Here is a 16,600-nt window from a genome sequence, read left to right as displayed (position 1 = left end):
ATAAGGCAAAGCCAGTTATTGCTGTAGGTATATCCAACATACTACCTGGTTGTGACAGTGAAGTTATACTGTGGACTTGCGTAAGGATAGAGTGAACATGGGACCTGCACATAGCATGATAAGGGCGTGTATGCTGTACGAGTTCAAACTGGAGTCAAACACCGCTGCAGCGGGGAGAAAGATATGCCAGGCCTTTGGTGGGGGTGTCGTGACTACGCGGACAGTGCAGCGGTGATTAAACAAGTTAAGGACGGCGATGAAACACTCGAAGACGCACCACGTGCCGGAAGACCAATTCATGTACAAAATGAAGATTTTCACGTAGCAATTGAGGCTAACAGTGGCCAGACATGTGAGAAACTGGGACTAAAATTCAGTGTGAGTGGAGAAACCATTCGGCAGCACCTCCATCAACTTGGGAAGTACTGCAAGTTGGTTCGATGGGTCCCACATGATTTGACTCCAGGCCAGAAGGCAATGCGACCAGACACGTATACTTTGCTGTCTTATCGAAGCAAGGAGCCTTTCTGGACAATGTGTTGACATGTGATGAGAAGTGGGTCATCATCATTGATTAGCATCTCATCACTCGGTTCCAAAACAGCCGAAACCAGCACTGCATCAGAAGAAGGTCCTCCTGTGTGTTTGGTGGATTCTTCGCTGTATCGTGCATCGGGAACTGCTACCAGCTGGTTAGAGCATCAATGCAACTGTGTACTGTCAGCAGTTGAGCCGTGTTCAAGAAAAACTCAAAACTATGGAGCCAGTGCTTCTGAATCGCAAAGGTGCCCTACTGTTACAGGACGACGCTAAGCTTCACGTGGGTTGGATGATGCGGGATACCATTCTACGCCTTGGATGGGAAACATTATTGCATCCGTCATACTTCCTGGACATTGCACCGTCCGATTATTACTTGTTCCATTCCTTGCACAATCACCTTAGAGAACGCCAGTCACTGTTGCCACACTTGGTACAATTGTACCAAATTCAGCCCTTTTTCTTATTTATCGGCCCGTTGGTACCACGCTGGCATTTTCAGCCGCTTTTGTGAAAAAGTTGGTACAATTCTGCCAAATTCAGCACTATTTAGCAAATACAAATATAGATTTTCAAAAGTGTCAGAAAGACTTTTCCTACATCTCACGTTACTTACTGTGTTGGACTCTAGAAAGATTATGTTGAACATTTATTCTGTGACGTTGCATTGCATAACGCCATGAACTTTGTGTTGAAAATTCGTAATTCAAACTATACCGGGAAACAAATGAAGCTAGATAGGTGCATCCTGATAATTTATACTTTAATATTTTATTAACTATAACGTACTGTTTATACGCGAACTCAGAGATGATTGATTTGTTCCTCATTTTATGTATTTTTTCATATATAGTCATAATACCGTTTAGGTTTATTGGTCACTTTGTAATAGAGGCGCGTTTGGTTTCCTTACAATACATACCGAAGATGATAACTATTTTCCCTTTTAATTTGCGGCCTCAGTTATATTTCCTAGTTATGAGAAAAGCTTCATATACTTCCATGGTTGTTCGGGATCCTCCTATTTGGATGTTTTTTTAAAGTAATTTTTAAAAAGAGCTTTTTCTTTATTTAGACTCTTGGAAGAGGGAAGGAGTGTTCTAGAACTTTACTCTTTTATAGCCATGTATTCAGAGCCGTAGCTAGAGATTTCAGCGCACGGAGCGAAGTAGAATTCAGCGCCCCCCTACACTCACCACACCAAGCTTTTCCTTCCTCTTTTTTTGTGCATATAAGAGAAGTAGCTTTTGTTGTTATATTATGTTGAATTTTTTTATCAATCTGCTTGGACAGATCATTGCAACAGCCAAAATCGATCATTATGTATTTTTTTTTTTAAACAAATAACGGCTGTTTTCAAGAGGCGTATTTTAGATTTTTTGTTAAACTTGACAAAACTTTGGTTGGTATACAGATCCACTTGGAGATCAGTTATGGAAATTTACAGTACAACTATTTGTAACGTTTCATACTATCGATAAGAAATGGAATTTCAATACATAAGAAAATACGTGCTTTTAAAATGTTTGAAATGGATGACAGCAGTAATTTCCAGTAATAATTGTAAACTTTTGTAATTTTATTCTGTATATGGCCACACAAATAACATTTTAATTTCGACTCTTGTAATATCAGTAATTAAACCGGTTGCATTTGTTAATGATAAACATTATTTTACTACTCATAAAGCTCGGTGGTGTGATATAATTGTTTTAAATGTGCATGCCGTAACAGAAGATAAGGTTGACGATATAAAAGGCACTTTTTAAAAATAAGTATCACGGAGTATTCGACCAAGTCCCGCTATACCATATGAAAATTCTATTTGAGGATTTCAACGCGAAGGTAGGGCGACATGATATTTTCAACAGAGGTTATAGGGAAAGAAAGTCTGCATAAGAAAATTAATGACAACGGCATTAGTTTCGTGAACTTTGGAACATCAAAAATACCTTATCATGGAGAGCACAAAATTCCCACATCGCGACGTTCATAAATACACATGGAGCTTACCAGATGGAAGAACACATAATCAAATTGCTCAGTTTTTATAGAAGATAGCCTAGCATAATAGAAGTTTGCTTGTTCAGAGGACAAGACTGTGACACTGATCACTATCTGGTAGCAACAATAGTAAGAGAGAGAGAGATTATCATTGAATAAAGAGAATATTCAATATCTGGAAAAGATGAGGGTTAGCTAAAAGAAATTAGAGAAGAACCAGACGAGAGGAGAATAACAGATTGAAGTGTAATACATTCCCGTTTATAGGTTTTGAGAGCACTAATGTTGAGGATACTTGGGTTCAAATTACGGATAGCATTAAAATTTCAGCAGGCACGCGGAAATATGTAGGGACAAATCATGGTTCGACCCGGAATGACCAAACTAACTGAGAAGGAAAAATAGGCGAAACTGCGTTGGCTACAAAATGTGAACGATATAACTATAAATACACTAAATTCCGTTGATATCAAACGTGGAACTTTCAAAATGTTTAGAAGAGAGAAACGCGATTTTTTTGAAAGCTGAAACTAATGAACTTGAAGATGAAGTAAAGTATGAATTAATGAAGTAAAAAAAAAAAAATCAAGACTTGTTCAAGGGCATCAACGAATTTCAGGAAGGATATAGCGCGTATATATTAAAGACAGACGACGGAACAATTCTTACTGATACAGGTAGCATCTTGATTTTTTGTTATTATTTTTCATAATCTTTATCGAGTTCTGACAAAATACTCATGATTTAGTATTCTATAAACATGAAACATTTCGAGATTTGCCAGTTCTAACTTCAAAGCTCGATTGATAGCATAAATAGCATATCTATCCCATATATACCTCCGTTTCTCAAAATTTGCTCTATCGAGTTTTGAAAAAACGGTCCTCATATATTTGACGATTTGCTTAACACGCAACCAAAACTAATCTTCATGGGGAAAGGGAAATGCACAGCAGAACCATAAACTTCAGAGCCTAGCCGAACAGAAGTAGAAATTGCTATAAAGAAATACAAATCTCTGGGTATAGACGAAATTCCGGCTGAGTTAATTTTAGCTAGAGGAGAAAATTATGGAACAAGATACACAAACTCATTCTCCTTATCTGGAATAAGGAAGACTTGCCACAAGAGTGGAAAGAATGAATCATTGTTCCATTTCACAAGAAAGTTGACAAAGTGGATTGTAATAATTTTCCGGGTATTTGTCTTGTGTCAACATCCTATAAAATCCTCTCAAACATATTATTAGCAAGATTGATCCCATACGCGGATGAAATTATTGGAGATTATCAGTGTGGATTTAGACGAAATCAGTCAACTATAGACCACATATTTACCATTCGAAAAATACTCGGAAAGAAATGGGAATACAATACCCCGAAAGGCTTACGACTCGCTTAGTAGATAAATATACAACATTCTTGCAGAACTTGGAATACCAAAAAGCTAGTTAGATTAATTAAGATGTATTTAAACGAATCCCAAAGTAAAGTCCGTGTAGGGAACTTCTTGTCCACGAGCTTCCTCATTGAGAATGGCCTGAAACAAGGAGATGCGTTGTCGACAGTATTATTCAACTTTGTTCTGAAGTACGCTATTAGGAGTATCAACGATAGCAACCAGAGTCTAGAGCTGAATAGTATTCACCAGGTTATGGCGTATGCTGATGATGTAAATTTGATAGATGATAGAAGAACAATAGACAGAAACTAAATACATGGAAGATCACTGGGATTGTAATACTGCAAATTACGGATGCGTCAAAGTATCAAATAACATTTTCGATAAAGTGGATACTTTCAAGTATCTAGGATCAGTATTAACAGACCAAAATCATATGCACAAAGAAATTAAATGTCGGCTGGAAGCAAGATTCGTTAATATTCAGTTCAAAATTTTTTGTTGTCGCGAATTCTGTTGAGAAATTTGAAGCTCAAAATATATAGAACGATAATCATGCATGTCGTTCTGTATTGTAAAGTACCCAAAACCATTACATGTATTCTTAAATTTATTTTGGTTACTATAAAACAAGGAAGTGATATTCAAACTGCTTAGGAAAAAATAAAAACAGATAACGTCGGCATCACACCACAATTATAGGAAGTTTTCCTATACGGAAAAAAGTAAGTAAGAGATTGCAGAAAGAGATCTGAGCTAAGCTCTACGCCACAACCAGGAAGTACCTGAATCCCGAAAAGGGGTTGTGTTGGTTGAGGACGGAGAGTAGACTCGAGGAGTGAGAATTAAGATCGGAGAGTGGAAGGACATCGTTTGGAGTTGAACTGAGCTGGACTACCTGTGAGTACTGCATCTATTTACGATGTTGGAAAATCATAATGGTTAAGTTTCTGTGCTATTACGATGTAGTAGATTTTTATAGTTAAAACCATTTCGAGTCCTAATAGTTTGTGGTGTGATGTCGAAAATATCCAAAAGTAATTGATTATTTCATTTCTTATCGTAAGATGATTAGTTAAATTCATCCTTGAGTTGTCTAAATACACGGTGTTACAAATTTCAGATGAACTACGCTCTACCCCCAAGTATAAAAAGTTTCTAAGATACTAAATCATTCCAGTTAGAAATTTGTAGCACACGTTAGTATTGTTCCGAAACATAGTCGCTTACTTTAAGGGAAGAACGCAAACTGAAAGCATTTGAGAATAAATTTCTGAGACGAATAGTCGGACCCGAGAGGAACGGCAATCGGGAATGGTGGAGACTTCATAACAAGAAACTGCATAATTTACACCCTTTACCAAACATTGTTATAGTCATGAAATCTAGGAGGCTCAGATGGGCCGGTCAAGTAGCGAAAATTAAAGAAAGTAGGAACGCTTTCAAAATTTTAACTGGAAATCCAATTGGAAAACGTCCATTAGGATGACCTATAGAAGACCATTAGGACAATATTATGATGAATCTCGCAGAAATAGGGATACAAAGTAGAAACTGGATTCAGTTGGGTAAGGACAAAAGTGATTGGAGAGGTTTTATGAACGCGGCATTGAACCTCTGGGTTCCATAGGCCATAGAATTAGTTAGTTCTTTTACGGTAAAAAATATTTTGTGATATATAACGGAAATTCAGAAGGCCTATGTTATGTCTGTATGTAGATAGATAAAACAGAAAACAACTGATACGTATGCACAGAAAACATATCCTGGCGATACAACTAGTTTATGGAGAAATGATCCCAATAAATTCCTTGAAATTGGAAGCATTTCATGTCAATAGAATTTAAAAATCACTGGCAGTAATTAGTCTTTGAAAAAGACGAAATTCGCTGTGTTAAGCTTTGACCCTTTTAGCCCCTACTCTAAGATTTCGAATATGCTATTATTCCGATTGTTTACCTTCATTTTTAATATTCCAGCACAAACAGCTGCTTGCGTGTGTCTCTTCACTCCTCTCATTTTTAAACCTTCATTCTTACCATCGTGATTAGTTCGATTGGGTAGAAAAGTGTGATTAACTAAGCAAACTCATCACCATCACAACGCTGAACACGTATTTCAGACTTTGATCGTTTCCGATTTTGAACCGCTTCTGCGCACATTATGTCATTACTCAACACCTTGTGTATCACATAGTCATTAACAAATCGTATATAATAACTTTCTTTAAGTAATAAGTAAAAAAAAAAAATAAACTTGTCGTGACTGTTATTGAAAATCTTGGGTTGCGAGCGGAGCGAGCAAGAAAATTTTTAACAAATGTATTTCTTTGTAAATTGACAACAATATTAATTTAATAGGGCGCCAATTCTTTTACGGGGCGCCGCGTGGTTTACTTTTTCCGACACTTTTTCTTTCTTCTTGCTTGTTCGGTGCCCCCTTCCTTCCTGCGCCCGGGGCAACCGCCCCGCTCGCCCTCTCCTAGCTACGGTTCTGCATGTATTACAACTTGTATAAAGTAATGAATTCAGCCCTTTTTGTTTCAATTTGGTACTATTTTCAGCCCATTCCAGGGCTAGGACTGTGGCAACACTGACGCCAGTTCAAATCCCTAATAGAGGTGCAAAATGGACTTGATAATTTCTTCGCCTCACGGCCCACTAAGTTCTACGGCGATGGAATCCATGGCCTTCCAGGGCGTTGGCAGAAGGTCGTCGCTGCTGATGGGGACTATGTTTGATCATGCAGGTAAGTCTTATGTGACATATCGATTTTCGAAGGTGATAAGTGAAAAAGCGACAGAACTTTCTTTGTTACCTCTATATAAAGAAAGGCAAATGTTTGAATTAAACAAAATCAAGAGTGGAAATAAATAACCCTGGGAATTAGGTATGGCAAGAGGATGCTTCCTTTTTCTTCTATGAATAAAATAAAAGGTTAGATTCACTGCTAAATTTTTGTGTGTATCGTATCACGTAAGATTCACCAGGCTGGAATTTTTGCCATTAAAGCTGCAATGAGTGCATTTCAACTTCAACTTGTCTCAACATTTTCTTTCAGGTAAAAACGTACACAGATAAAACTGAATATTTCCATTTTATTTTCTAAAATGAAATCAGTTAAGTTGAAATGAGATTACAAATATTCAACGTTTGTTTGCAGGAGCATCCTTTCAGATTTGTCTGAGGGAGTAAGATCCTGCATTGACGTACGAGTTTCACGTTTTTTCCTAGTAAATTAAAATATATTTATTCTCAAACTCAGGTGAGCAATTCCCCCTCCAGCTTTCCCAATGACGCCCGTGTGTGATTGAGTTTTAAAGGGTGAAAAGTAAAAATATAAGTCCTCAATGACTCCTCCTCATTCACGTGTTGTGCATAGCTCTCCCAGAAACAAAATCCTAAATACGCCACTGGCGTCCACTATAGAATTGTTTACTTATGAATTGAAAAAGAAAATAGATTTTAGGTTCACCAAGCGATTTTCAAAAACTCACACTGTGAAAGTATGGAAACTTTAACGAAATTGCAATGGACAGTAATGAATTGCAAAAATGGTTTCCCAAATACAACTTATACATACTAAAACTATGATGTATATTAACAATGAATATTTATTTAAATTGGAAATTAGATACATTAAAATGAAACTTTTTATTATTCAAACATTTCTTTACTCTTTAAGATCATTGTTACTTCACAGTTAACCTTAAACAATCAACAAGCAAACAGTTGCTAAGAATTAGTTTATCATATTCGTGTGGTTAAACGTAGTGTACTTGTCAGGTAAGTCTTATCCCCGCTTTTTTTTCTTTTGGTGACGTTGAGGCTAAAAACGTTACTAGCAATGAATACTGTGAACAGTACATGAGAACTAGCATGAATTTCTCTTAAATATGCTAGTTTATAACTTGGCTGTTAAGATTACTTAGGGGCAACAGAGGGAAGGGGAACAGCGCCCTGGAACAAATCCCTCTACGAAAAGGAAGTTTCGTCGGTTGTTTACCTTAATGGTATCTTCCTCAGCTTCCTTTCCCCTTTGTAATTTGCAAGCCATGGGCGCTAAGAGCCTATATACAATCAATTGGCATCTTCTCAGGCTCGGCAAATTCCCGAAAGATGCCTGCATAGTTAATAAAAATACGAAATGAACCCTGTTCCTCAAGCTAGTTATTACCTGACCAGGATAGCAGTGCAGTTTTGGGAGGATGGCGCTGCTGTTGTGTTTACATCAGTTTCTTGGCAAGCGCGGCGGGACAGGGGAGCGGAGAGTTTCACTCTCCAGTGTATCCAACGGTTTTTAAAAGTTGCAGTTTGGATGTTATGCATAGCCTAGTCTCTTTCCGCTTAATAAAGAACGCCGTAACTTATGTGGTTGAAGTGAACCATTCTTGCAGTAATGCAGATGTATTGTGAATAGTGATATATGAATGGAAATTACCAATTTAAGAACAACATAGCACAATTGACAATTCAGTGAGCTACTACCGTGTATTAAGCAGATTGTATAAAAATTGATTACGTTTTATTCGATGTCATTATAAAACAGGAGCAGCCTGTAAAACGCTGCTCGCTAGTTTGTTCGCAAGTTAATATGGAGAGTGTATTTTTGTTGTAGTTTTTTTTTTTTTTTTTTTTTTTTGCTTGTTACTTAAGATGTTCTGCAAATAACTTCAATAACTTTTGAAACTGATTGTCTTAACTTGACCCAGGGGCATATCCAGGCTGAATGTTTGGTTGGCGGTCGTTCGAAATCAAATCAAGGTAACAGTGTATTGCAAAAAAAAAAAAAAAAAAAAAAAGTAAAACAACTTTAGAAAAGGAGAAGTAGCTATTGTCTGCAATTTGTAGAACAGAAATGGCCACCTGCGATTCCAAAGGTGGACATTTTTTTGAGCAAGAACGCCAATGTAAGCAATTTCTTGCTTTATTTGACTTCTGCAACGTAAAACAAAAAAAGTAAGGACTACCTATTTTAGGTTTTATTTCACATTTATAATACAAAGGTGAAAATTCTTAGGTTTTATTTTTAAAATAAAAAAAATATCCCATTCTGGGGGAGGGGCAATCGCCCCCGCCCCATGGATCTGCCCCTGACTTGAGTATATGTGTGAAGTGGTTTATTACGAACAGGACAAAAAGAACTGTGATAGATTGATTACAAGTAATCCGGTTAGAAACACTGCTGCTTGCATTTTAGTTTCAAACCCGGCCGCCCGCACTCGTTCGCTGGTCAGGTATTCTAAAATACTAATAAATTTATATGATGTAGTTGCACAAAATGCTACATAATAATAATAATAATAATAATAATAATAATAATAATAATAATAATAATAATAATAATAATAATAATAATAAATTAATTATTATTATTATTAGTAGTAGTAGTAGTAGTAGCAGTGGTGTATTTAGGGGGCTTATCGGGCTCAAGCCCTTCTCCCCGAAATAAATTTGTTAGTTTTTTGCCATTCCAGATACTACAATAATCCTTCTTACCATTTCTAAGAATTTCATTGACTTTCCATTTTCTTATGCTTCTTGTTCAGAAATAATACTGTATTTGTCAAATTTCGTTCCATGTAAGAATTACGTTCTTCCTTTCTTTCTTCCATTCTATTCTTCTGTTTCTTTTTCTTAGTTGTTACTTTCTTTCGTTTCTGCTATCGTACTTTCGACCGTTGTTAGTTGTGATTCAAGTTGGCTGTCGTCAGTAACAGCAAAGTTAGGAGGAACTGATAAGTGAAAGTGGTGTTCCACACCAACTTGTACGGATATCAACATGACTTTGGTTATTATAGCAAAAGAATATTTACATCGTTTAGTTATAAAGAAAGGTAATTATTTTAGTTAAAAAAAAATCAAGAGAGAAGGAATAAGTAGTCCGGTAAGTTAGGTAGGTCGAGAAGACACTTCCTTTTTGTGTATAGCATATCACATAAGATTCAACAGTCTGTATTTCTTGCCATTAAAACTTCAATGTATGCATAAATTAAAAAAAAAATATATTTAATTCTCAAACTTAGGTGGGCAATTGCCCCCTTCTTCCCCGTGTTGTGCATAGCCCCACTGAAACAAAATCCTAAATACGTCTCTTTCTCTCTCTCTCTCTCTCTCTCTCTCTCTCTCTCTCTCTATATATATATATATATATATATATATATATATATATATAAATCCAATTCCCCAAAATAAGGAAAGTTTACTGAAGGATGAAAATAGAAAATTCTTATTTTCACCGAAAACCACTCTAACTATTTCGTTTATATTCCGTACATCAAATTTCATTAACAAATCCTGTGCTGTGGTATAAACTATTTCTCTGCGCAAATTTCAGAAGAGGGGAAAATGAAATCTTTGAGTTTTACGTCCCACGATTATGCCGGCTAGGCTAAAGGAGACGGTGATGATGAGAAATGAATTAAATGGTTTAATGAAGAAAGTGGGAGGAAATGGAAGAACTCCGAGGAAATTCACATACGTGGTGTTTCCAGCAGAGATTGAGTTTGTTCTTGGAAAAGTGAGTTCTTAACAATGGGTTTTCCCCATAAAACGATTCATACGATTTTGTTCATATTTCAAAATTGTTTGTCTTTTTTTTGAACTGAGGCTAAGGGAGTCGCTGATGATAAGGTGGATGATAATGGTTGTATTAAGAAAGTGGGAGGAAATGGAAAAACGCACGCACAATCTCTTTGTCCACCGCAAAGTTCGCTTGGCGGAGATTGAAATTACGGACGCCACGCACCACAGTTGAGCGTTCTAACACCAAGCCACTTCATGTTTCATTAATAATCCTTAATATGACTTAAATTACTTGTATTGAAAATATCCACACTGGGTAGTTTTCTTTTTCTTTACAATTTACTTCAAATACGACTAATACGATTTTGTTGATATATCATACACAAATATATTATTCATAATCCTAATATATGGCATAAGTCATTTCTCATGAAAAAGTCCAGAAAGTCCAAGTTTATTTTTGGAGTAAATTTTCTTCGGGCGAATTTTGCGAAAACTCGAATGAACTGAAAAACACGTTGGAGGCTACAAAGTAGAATGTTGGTATTGTGCCATGATAACTGGTTAATGTATGTGGCGAATATGTTAAAAAGTAAGGTATATAGCTTTTGTACTATACATCTTGTGCACACACCATTTATCGTTTGTATATAACACCAAAACGTTCCTTTCTTTCAAGATAATCCTCGTATATCATTAGTCACATAAAATCATCTCTCTCAAAATATTCGCCATTATTCCTGAGCCATCTTCTATTTAAGCACCTAGAATGACTGAAATATATTGCTTTTTAGCTTAACGTCCCACAATTATGCCTTTTAGGATAAAGGAGACAGCACGGATGATTAATGAAAGTGATTGTGAAATTAAATTTTTGTGCTCTCCCTCCGGGAATCGAACATGGAACAACGTATACTAAAGGCACAAGCGCTAGCTCTAGGTCTGCAGGTGAGTATGAATGAAATATTACATAGCACGGATAAATATAAAGTGAAATAATTTGTATAATTTTTGGTTTCATGTTTCTTGTGCAGGATCTGTGATGTTGTGTGGAAATAGTAAATTCTTTTCTCTCTTCTTTTTCTCGTTTCTCGTGCAGGAGAAGTGATTTTGTGCTAGGATCGTATGGTTGTCGATCCTCAGGATTTATCGTGGAGCGAGTTGAGAACCATAGATTTCGAAAAGTAATTGAAACAGAGAATTAGCAGAAAGGTCGTCTGAGCAAGGTGGTCGTCCAAAAGTTTGTTGCTCACCTGACGTACCAAACTCTTCAATTTTATAGTAACATACAACAGAGGGTTAAAGAGAAACTATTGACACCGAAAAATACCTTGTAATTTACGGAGGACACTTTCAATGGACTTTGATTGGAAATTGCACAGGGAAACTAAATTGTATTGGATATACTTGAAGAATGGCTAGTTTTGATATTACGATAGTATAAGTAGACTAATACAAGCTTTTACTGTTATACTACTGTATTATTATTGGTTTTTGCAAATGATATTTGATATTCGGGGGACATGGTGACTATGGTTGAGTGCTTATCTTCAGTAGAAAGGGCCTCTGGTTCGTTCAAAGCCATGTGGACACTGTGTTTACTACAGCTTCTCCTGTTTCCTTTCACATCTTCATTCCACCAATTCTCTCATAATCATTCACCTTTAACCTACAGTGCACGTAACTTAACGTTGTAGAACGTAAAACTGGAAATCTAATTTCATTACATTAAAAAAATTGTTTACAGGTATTATTGGGTGTATATTTGTAATACAGTACAACCCCTCAAATCCGAACTAATTGGGGCTGAAGCCTGTTCGGATTTCGGGGGGTTCGGATTACCCGGGAAATAATATTACGTACTTATTTCGTCACTGAATTGGCAGTAAAACAACGACTGAGGTTAGACAGGGTGGCCCAGTGTTCGAAAGGGCAGTGACCTTGACTGGCGGGTGTACACTCATATCTAAAATGATTGTCGCATATCTATAACTGTCTTCTTGTAAGAATATAATTAGATAATGATTTAGAATAAGATTAAGTATAAAAATGTTAAAACCTTTAAAAAACTAAATTTGTGTGATTAATTTTTTTTAATCATTTTCCAGCTGTAGTTATTTTTTTCTCCTGAGAATGTGTTCGGATTTGCCGGGTTTTCGGATTTCCGGGGTTCGGATTTGAGGGATTGTACTGTAATAACAAAATATGTTTAGCACCTACCTTTTATCTCATCTCACCTATAAGTAGTAAACTGAAAATCAATAACAGAATACGAGTTTCAAGTTTGTCAAGTATGATTTTTGCACCAAAAATAACAATAAGATTTACATGATGTACTGGAATTATAGCAATCATCTGTGCCAATTGTGTGTAATATGCAGTCCGCACGAAATCTTCATAAAAGAGGCAGAGAAATAGCAAAATAAATTTAAATTTTTAACATACACTTGAATGAAGTGATAATATAGTAATAGTACGGCAAACTTATTACTATAAGGGTCACACTGACTTCTTCATTAACATGGGATGTTTTTGAACCTCAACTCACAAAGTGAGGGTGATGTTTATATTTCATGAAAGCTTGGATCAAGGTAGATCAAAACCGGTTACAAAAATTGGGGAGGTCTCATGCATTCCTCTTGGGAGCAGCACTTTACTGATTTTCATTAAAATCTTTAAGCGTATCCATAACGTTCGTTGCGATCCCGAAAAATCTGAAAAAGTAAAAACAGAAAAACATGCCTTTCATTATTTTAAAAGTACAACGTGTCAAAGTAAAATAAATTGTCCTAGGGTCCTCCGCAGGGTTCCAGACGGGGTTCAACTCAAAACTTTTAAATGGAAAGAGGATTCAACTTGCATATCATATGAAAGTTGGTGTTAAATGAAAGAAGATAAATCAAGTCTCGACTCTCTACGATAAGGCAATGCAAAATAGTGGTGCTTCAAATTATAATTATCAACACAATCTTCATTGCAAAGTCTATGGCCACTCGTATGAATCTGAGACGGTGAGATAGGTGTAAAAACAAAAACACGGATATGTCATTATTTCAAAAATATAATGATTAAAAGTAAAAAATTGTTCCAGGGTCCCTCGCAGGGTCTCAGACGGGGTCGAAATCAAAATGATGAAATGGGAAAGAGGTTCAAGTTGATTATCGTATGAAAGCTGATGTTAAGTGAAAGAAGATGAAATAACTCTCAACTCTTGATGATAAGCTTGTGCAAAATAGCTGTGGGTCAAAATGTCAACACAAGCGTCATTGAAAAGTCTATGGCCACTCCTATTAATCTGAAACGGTGAGACAGGTGTTAAAAAAAAACACTAGATTGTATCAAAGTAAAAAAGAAATGTCTGAGGGTCACCCGCAGGATCCCAGACGGAGTCCAACTCAAAAGTTTCAAATGGCAAAGGACTGAACTTGAATAGTTATTTTGTTAACATAACCATATTGTCATTGCATGAACATGTACTAATTAGTAACCCCAGAAGGGTTTACGTCCTCTCGCTACGACAAGGCTTGGATTATGAGAGGGAAAAGGCCCCGGCTTATGTAAAAACTGCATTTTTTAAAAGTACCAGCGCACAATTTACGTTCCTTAGGTTTTTTTTTTTTTTTTTTTTTTTTTTGAGGATACCAAGTCACTGCACAAAATCACTTCCGTACTAGCATGCACATTTTCGGTAAAAAAAAAATAATAAATAATAATCAAGAGGAGTTTCAAGCTGATTTTTTCCCATTTTCCCTTTCGGAGAAATTAACGTCAAACTGATTGGGGTCACTGATTCTAAGTTTTTAGAATAAATCTAATATCTTTAATTACAGTTAAAATGTCCCATTTCATTACGTATATCAGTTACAGTGTTGCCAAAAAGCTCTGAAGAAAATAGCCTTCAGAAATAAGCTTTTTTACTCAAAGGATGGCTAGAGTTTGAACTCCTAACCTATAACCCACATTTTATATTTCAAACCCGATTTTTGTGTGTAGGATTATAGTCTAAGTGAGTTACAGTAAAATTTGAAATGTTGAATTTTATTCGCTTAAGACTAACAAGCAACATGCATGACTTTAAATTACAATAAAATCTATCAACAACTCATCTGATTTGTGAAAATCAACAGCTATATTATCAGTTGAATTGAAATTAGTCATCATCGATGACGTCGCAGCTAACCGAGGAGCTGGAACAGGATGTACCACTGTTAGATTGTGGATTGGTTGTGTTTGTGTAGACTGACATTGTCCAAATTTTCAGCAGTAGGGCCTACTTCTTTAGGCAGGTCACAGTCCTTACAAACACTTCTTATTTCTCCGTACACCTAAATGAATCATCATGATTGCATTGAGACTTTTTAAGCTAAATTAGGTATCCTATTTTTTTCCTTTAATAAACAAAAATAATCTCTGTGGCTTGAAGAACCCAACGGTTCACTAAATTTGTATTAGAAAACTTTCATTTTTGGAATGAAATGCGAAAATTAAAACAATTAAAAAGTAGGGTCTATAGCAAAAGGGCCCGTTACGAAGCGACATTAAAATTACTTCTGAATCGGTAAGTATTTCTAAGTAGTTGTAAATCTGTGGCTATGGGGTGAGATAAGAAGAATGAAAAACAAGTGTTTGTTGCGTAATGAAACACCCTCTGTCTAGAAAAATCAATTAATACGGTAATATATAATGACAAATAGGCTAAGTTTTAAAAAATACATTTTATTTTCAAAGGAAAAAAGCGTGTTTTTAGAATTAATTTAACAGCTAACGAAAAAGCCAAGAACGGCAAAAGACTTTCATAAAATAAGCAATATTTAAGGCTATGAGCATTTCGTAGATTTGAATGGCTAAATGCCTCTCCAAATAGGCTAAATTGGCATTACTGCTTAGTTGTATAATATCACATTACGTAATAAATTGTACAATTTAAACTGAATAAACTGGTATTTGCCCACGGGCCGCAATACACAAACCATTAACATAAAATTAATAACCTAATTTTTTTTAAGTGCTAGCCATAGGCTAGCTTCCTTTTAGAGGGCTACACCCTCTCTTAGGTGGGAGAAGTGAAGGTATTATGGTAGAGAAGTAAGGCATGGGTGGGCTAAGAGTAATAATTTATTTATTTATTTTTTATTACTAGAACTAGGACATGATGATTTTTTCGATCATAATCATACTTGAATGGTAGGTGTAGTTTTAATAACTTAAGAGCAGTAACATAATAACGAGTATAACTGAACACAACATAAATATGGTAATTGTAGAAATATATATAAAAGTGAGAAAACAAAGCAAATCACGAGAACAATAAAAGTGCGAAAGATAAGATGAGATGGATGAAAGAAACGTTACTTTGACCTAAGTTGCATTTTACCCAAATTTTATTAAAAATATAATAGTTTGTACTGTGATAATAAATACTTATAGGCTGAAATATGTAACTTTTAGAATTGACTCAATTATAAGTATGTTAAGTGTTATTAAAGAAAATGCTTTACATAGAAATTACACGTTTGCTTGAATTATTTTGAAGCATTTCAGAAAGAAAAGGCTTATATTTATAAGAAGATCTGTATCGCTATCTATCGAACAAACATTCATCCTTTTCTTTCGCCATGAAATTAACTTTTCAAAAGAAAAGTAAATTTAATGCCACCTGGGAACAGTTACGGGCATTTTATGTCATTTAGGTAGTGATAGCCCCGCAGCGTAACATGCTGAGCCAGATTTTATAGGATTACACGCAAACTCTCACGAACGGCACATATACACGTCCGTCAAAGTAACTGTTGATTTCAGAGCGCTCCGGCAGGGTGTGCTGATGTAGGAAGAATTGACTCTCCCGTGGGATCAATAAAGGCTTTGCCCAGGGATTTCCAAACTTGGTCACCAAGCAAGCCCGTGTACCCATCTACTCGTACCCCTAACTTCACCACTCCTCCTCCTTCCGACCATTCCATTACAGGAAACTGGAACGCATGAGCTCAACGCCAAGTTGTTAGTTTTATGGATTCCAAAGCTCCCAGATATTACTATTACTATTATTTTTACTTGTGCTGTTTTTATAATGGCTATTTTCTGTTTTTGTTTTTAATAGTAGATATTTTCAATAACAAAATTTAAGACTAGAA

This window comes from Thermobia domestica, chromosome 5 (genome assembly GCF_964235325.1).
Source record: "Thermobia domestica chromosome 5, izTheDome1.hap1.1, whole genome shotgun sequence".
NCBI lineage: Eukaryota > Metazoa > Arthropoda > Insecta > Zygentoma > Lepismatidae > Thermobia > Thermobia domestica.
This window is presented reverse-complemented; position numbering follows the sequence as displayed.